Source organism: Pteropus vampyrus, unplaced genomic scaffold, assembly GCF_000151845.1.
Source record: "Pteropus vampyrus isolate Shadow unplaced genomic scaffold, Pvam_2.0 Scaffold1000003154, whole genome shotgun sequence".
Taxonomy (NCBI): Eukaryota; Metazoa; Chordata; class Mammalia; order Chiroptera; family Pteropodidae; genus Pteropus; species Pteropus vampyrus.
In genome coordinates, this window is record NW_011917556.1 from 20,637 (window position 1) to 27,383 (window position 6,747).

Sequence of the window (6,747 nt, forward strand, 5' to 3'; positions counted from 1 at the left end):
AGAATCTGAGAAAATAGAGCATCCTGTTTCAATTATAAATGAAAAGATAAAACTTTCAAACCAGAATTTTAGATTCAACAAATTACTCTTCTAAACTGAGAGTGAGTAAGACGTATCTACATAAGTAAATCTGAGACAATTTGTCATTGGCCTAACTGGATACAAGTAATATTTAAGGAATGTATAACTTTCCAATGGTTACCATAAAAACAATTCCATATACTGGATTGCTTTAAAAAAATATAAAAGAAATTTCTTGTCTCACAGTTTTGGAAGTTGGAAGTCTGAAACCAAGCTGAAGACATGGCCGTGCACCCTCTAAAACCTATAGGGGAATCCTTTCTGGCCTCTTCCTAGCTTCTAGTGGTTTCCCAGCAGCAACCTTTGGCATTCCTTTGCTTACACATGCATTTTTCCAAATCCTCCATCTTCATATGGCATTCGCTCTGGGTGTATCTTCGCATACTCTTCCCTCTAGGCATATCTGTGTCTGTGTCCAAATATCTCCTTGGGACATAGACACAGATATGCATAGAAGGACATCAGTCACAACCAATTAGGGCCAAACTTAATGACCTCATCTTGACTACATCTGTAAAGATCTTATTTCCAAAGAAGGTCACATTCCAAAGTACCAGGAGTTAGGACTTGTTTGAGCGACACAATTCAACAAGGAAGTTCTTCAGGCCAAAGGGAAATGACGACTGATGGAAACCACGAACTACAGGGCTACAAGAAGTTGTGAAGAACACTAGATAAGGCAAACGAGTGGATAAATATAAAAAACTAATGCTTTCTATTGTTTATCTGAGAGACATCTGACACTTGAAAGGAAAAACAGCAAATGATATTATTGATATAAACTACAGAACAAGAACACAAACGAAAGGTAGCATAAAGAGAATTATAGTGTAGTGAGGGAGGTTACAGTTACAGGAAGTGATACTATCTAATTCCACTGAGAGTATGAAAAGTAAAGAACTCAAATATACATCCCTTGAGCAACTACTAAACATAACAATAATAAATACATAATATTCTACTTGTTATTACTGAATAACAAATAACCACAATACTGATTTTCTCTATTATCCTCCATATATCCTTGCTGTTTTTCTACTAAGCTTTCCCTCAATAATTTAACTCAGGCACATCACCTGTACTTGGTACAAGCTTGAAAATGAAGAAATATTAATGAGATGAGTGAAATAATTACATTAAAAGAAATTAAGCAAATAATGGCAGAAAAGAAAAGCATCTATTGCTTATAAAGGACATTTAGGTTAAAAAAAAAATTGTAGATGTCTGGTTCCCAGAAGATGGAATAGACATACTTTCCTTATTTCTCATCCTAATTACAACTAAAATTTCTGGAAAGTATATATAAAAACAAACATAAAAATACTCTAAAGGGTGAAAAGACTAAGGAAGACTAACTAGGAACCTCAAAATCCAAGGAGCAACATGGTGCTACTTTCCACGTTTTATTTTCTATGTTTTATTTCTTTTTTGCTTCATACATCTTAGACCTGGATCAGAAAAATAAATGTGAAAGTGTGCAGTCAAAAAAAAAAAATGTGACATCAGAAGTATGGTGGAATGAGGGGTCCCCTTGAGCTCTCTCTTTCAACCTACAAGTCGAACAGCTATAATCTAACAAAGGATTCCCAGCCTAACACACAAACACTTCTGAGAGATCGGCCCACGGAAACATCTGAAGGTGGACAAATCTGGGGCAAACACGGAAGGAGGAAAGAAGAGTGAGACGGGTGTCCTGGGCACACCCCAGAGCTCACTGCAGGGCTCCGTGAGAGGGAAGGAATCAGGGAATCAGGTTGCTGCATGCACTCTCTGTAGCCTGGAGCATTCCTGCCTGAATGATCAGCATATACTAAGGCTGAACCCAGTGATCTATGGGGCAGAGGCCAGAATACAGAAGTGCGATAGCTGTGCTCTAGCAGCTGCCACTGCCAGGCAGAACACAAAGCCACGGAGCCTGGTCACCTCCCCCAACTCTCCCATAGCTAGCAACGAACCCCAGAAAGTAATGTAACAGCAAGTGTGAAGCTCAAACCCCAGTATCTACATCCCGAGTATTGGAGAAACTTCTTTTGAGTGGCAGAAACGCACTGCAGCTAATCTCAATGATAAGGGTAGAGATACAGAGGAGATGTAGCTGACGCCTGGCAGTCGACATTACTGGGAGGAGAACAAAGCCACAATCACACCAACTACCTCTCTGGACATCCTTTTCCCCCCTCCCACCCTCCGCACTCCCTCTAGCCAGCAGGAACCACTGGGACATCTCAGGAAGTGCAACACTGTGTCTGGCTACTGGGGACGCGCCAGGACCTCAGGGATTCATAACCACATCACCAATCACATTCTCCCACAGGGGTGGAGCCCTGAGACAGAGGCGGCACCCTCCTCCCCAGGGAAGAAAGGGCATTTTTCATTGAGCAGAGATGAGCAGGCCTGGGCAGTGCAGGAGGCATGCGCTCCTTCAAGCGCCACCTACTGGAAAACAGAAGAAAAAACTCTTCTTATCCACCTGCTGAAGAAACATCACTCTTAATAATAACAAAACTTTGAAAAAGAAGAGTTCATTCCCATAAATGCCTAGTAACAGAAATAGTTCATCAAATACCATGAAAAATCAAAGTAATAAGGCACTCTGACGACAATGCAATAGCTACAGAAAGTAAACCTAGAGGCATAGAAACATATGATTTGAGTGACAGAATTCAAGACTGCAGTTCTGAGAAAACTCAAAAAGATGCAAGAAAAGTCAGGTAGTTTAATGAACTCAGAAGTAAAATCAGTGGACAAAAGGAATACTTTACCAAAGAGAGTGAAACTCTAAAAAAGAACCAAATAGAAATTCTGGAGCTGAAGAACTCAATAAAAGAGATGAAGAATGATATAGGAGCTTAGGAAATAGAGCTGATCAAATGGAGGAAAAACTTAGTGATATCAAAGACAGAAACTTGTAAATGACTCAGATGGATGAAGAGAGAGATTTAAGAGTGAAAAAAAAAATGAAAGAACATTACAAGAACTAACTCCTTAAGAAAGAGCCATTGCCATGCCACCCTGAACAAACCTGATCCCATCTGATCTCGGAAGCTAAGCAGGGTCAGGCCTGGTTAGTACTTGGATGGGAGACCACCTGGGAAGATCAGGTGCTGTAGGTATAAAAAAATAAAAAGTAAAAGACTGTAAGCTGACAAGGTCCTTGCAATCTGTGAGGTCAACAAAGGGTTGCCTCAACTGAAAAAAAAAAAAAAGAGAGAAAGAGCAATATAAGAATAATGGGTACGCCAGAAGGAGAAGAGAGAATGGAACAGAGAGCCGAGAGCCTATTCAAATAAATAGTCGGTGAGAATTTCCTAATCCTATGGAAAGAACTGGATCCTCGAATCCGAGAAGCTAGCACAACACCTAATTATCTCAATCCAAAAAGGCTTCTCCAAGGCACGTTATATTAAAACTGTCAGATACTAATGATAAATAAAGAATTCTCAAGGCAGCCAGGGAATAGAAGACAGTAACTCATAAAGGAAATCCAATTAGATTATCATCAGATTTCTAAGAGGAAGCTTTAAAAGCTAGGAGGCAGTGGAATCAAATATTCAAACTATTGAAAGAGAAAAGTTACCACCCAAGAATCATTTATCTTGCAGAGTTATCCTTTGATATGAGGAGAAATAAGAGACATTTTCAAATATACAGAAGCTGAAGGAATTTTCTAGCACAAGGCCTGCATTCCAGTAAATGCTGAAGGGGGTTATTCTACCTGAAGCAGACAAAACTATGAGTAAGACGACTAACAGACAAACAGAAGCAGGAAATTGAAACCCTTACTCAGAAAAGGGTATTATATACTTAAATATTATATAATGGTTAAAGTTGTAAAAACACTTTAAAAAGAGAAGAACTACTCCAACTCCAAAATGAACTCAGAACATAAATACGGATAATTTTTGACAACCAAAAGAGAAAAAAGGAGGGGGTAAATGTCCGACTAGCAAAGGGAAATAGAGATAAGACAAACACAGAAGAAAAAGGGCTACTGTACATACGAAATATTTTTTTACATAAACTTAATGGTGATGACACACGCACAAAGAAATCCAGAACTGAGACCTACAACATAAAGAAAGAGGGAAGAGAGGGGAAAAAAAATCATAGCAACCACCAAACTAAAATAACAGACTGAAACACAAGGGCAAAGAAACAATGGGGACACCTAGCTACCAGAAAACAAAAGATAAAATGTACATGAAAATGGACAGAACGCACAGACACACAAAAAAAGGGAAAGAGTTACAGATTGGATCAAAAAACAAAATCCAACCATATGCTGCCTTCCTGAGATACATCTCACTCAAGGATAAATACAGACTCAAAGTGAAAGGGCAGAAAACAATACTCCAAGCAAATGGCATCCAGAGAAAAGCGGGAGTAGCCATTCTCATATCTGACAAAACAGACTTCAAAGAAAAAAGGTATTTCATAGTGATAAAGGGGACAATACATCAAGAAGACATAACACTTATCAATATATATGCTCCCAATCAGGGAGTCCAAAATAATGTAAATCAACTACTAGTGGAATAAAAGGGAAAAACTGACAAAAACGAACGATAGTACAAGACCGAAATAACCCATCGACAGCTATGGATAGATTGCTGAAATAGAAAAGTAATAAGGAAATATCAGCCTGCAATGACACATTAGACCTATTGGACATAATTGACATTAGAGAGCCTTTTATCCCAAATCACCAGATTATAAATTACCTAGTATAACCTCTAGTGCACACGGAACATTCTCAAGCATAGACCACATGTTGGAACACAAAATTAGCATCGATGAATTTAAGAAAACTGAAATCCTACCAAACATATTCTCCAATAACAATGCTTTGAGAAGGACAGGTATTAAATCATCTTTGAATGCTTGGAAGAATTCAGTAGTGAAGCCATTTGGTCCTGGACCGGAGAGGAAATGCAAAACAAAAAGCAAGAAATATCATAAATATGTGGAGAATAAACAACATGATACTAATGAATGAATGGATCAAAGAAGAAATAAGTGGAGAGATAAAAAGAAACAAAAACTAATGAGAATGAACATACAACATATCAAAAGTTTTGGGGAACAGCAAAAGTGGGAAAAAGAGGAAAGTTTACATCATTATACGGCTATCTCAAGAAACAAGAAAAATCCCAAATAAACAACATAACATTACATCTCAAAGAACTACAAAAAGAAGAACTAATGAAGCCCAAACACAGCAGAAACAATAAAAATTATAGAAAAATTGAATGAAACTGACGACAAAATGACAAATAAAAAAAAATCAACTCAACACAGAGCGTGTTATTGGAAAAGATCCGTAAAAATGACAAACCCCTAGCTAGAGTCACTAACAAAAAAAGAGGAAAGACACAAATAAACAAAATCAGAAATGAAAGAGAACTTACGACAGAAACTACAGAAATATAAAGGATCATTACAACAATACTATGAAAAACTATGTGGCACCAAATTCAATAACCTAGAAGAAAGGACAAGTTCTTAGAAATACACAACCTTCCTAGACTGAATCACGAAGAACTGGAAAATCTAAATAGACCGATCAACGGTACGGAAAATGAAACGACCATCTAAAACGTCTCAAAAAGTAAAAGTCCAGGACCAAATGGCTTCACTACTGAATTCTTCCAAGCATTCAAAGATGATTTAATACCTGTCCTTCTCAAACTCTTTCAAAATATTGAAGAAGAGCAATACTTCCTAACTCATTTTATGGGGCCAACGTTACTCTGATACCAAAACCTGGTAAGTATAAAACAATTAGAAAATTACAGACCAATATCTCTGATGAATACAGATGCAAAAATCCTAAACACAGTACTAGCAAATCGAAAACAACAACACATTAAAAAGATTACACATCACAATTCAGTTGGGGTTCATTCCAGAAGGGCGAGGATGGTTCAACACAGGCAAATCGGTCGATGTGATGTGCCACATTAACAAACTATATGATAAAAATATGGTCATATCAATAGATAAAGAGAAAGCATTTGACAAGAAACAGCATCCATTTCTTATTCAAACGCTTAATAAAATGAGTATAGAAAGTACCTCAACGTCATAAAGGCCAGAAATGACAAACCCTCAGCTAATATCATACTTAATGGTGAAAAACTGAAAACTTTTCCTCTAAGATCAGGAACAAGACAAGGATGCCCACTCTCACCACTCTTATTCGATATAGTATTGGAAGTCCTAGCTAGAGCAATCAGGCAAGAGGAATAAAAGGCATTCGAATTTGGAATGAAGAAGTCAAATTATCTCTGTTTGCAGATGACATGATTCTCTACATAGAATACCTAAACACTTCACCAAAAAACTATTGGAAACAATAAACAAATAAAGTTGCGGGATACAAAAATCAATGTAGAAAAATCCATTGCGTTCCTATATACTAACAATGAAATTTCAAAAAAACAAATCAAGAAACAATTCCTTTTGCTATTACATTAAAAAGACTGAAACAGCTAGGAATAAACTTAACAAAGGATGTGAAGGAGCTATACACTGATAACTATCAAATATTATCAAAAGAAACTGAAGGAGAGACAAATCGAAAGATATTCCATGTTAATGGATTAAAAGAATCAACAAAGTTAAAATGACCATATAACCCAAGGCAATAAACAGATTTAATGCGAT

The 6,747-nt window shown here is 37.1% G+C and overlaps 1 pseudogene; it reads left to right on the plus strand.

Annotated features, from left to right (window-relative positions):
* Window positions 1-3,075: 3,075 nt before the first annotated feature.
* Window positions 3,076-3,194, plus strand: LOC111735546 (annotated as a pseudogene).
* Window positions 3,195-6,747: the final 3,553 nt, after the last annotated feature.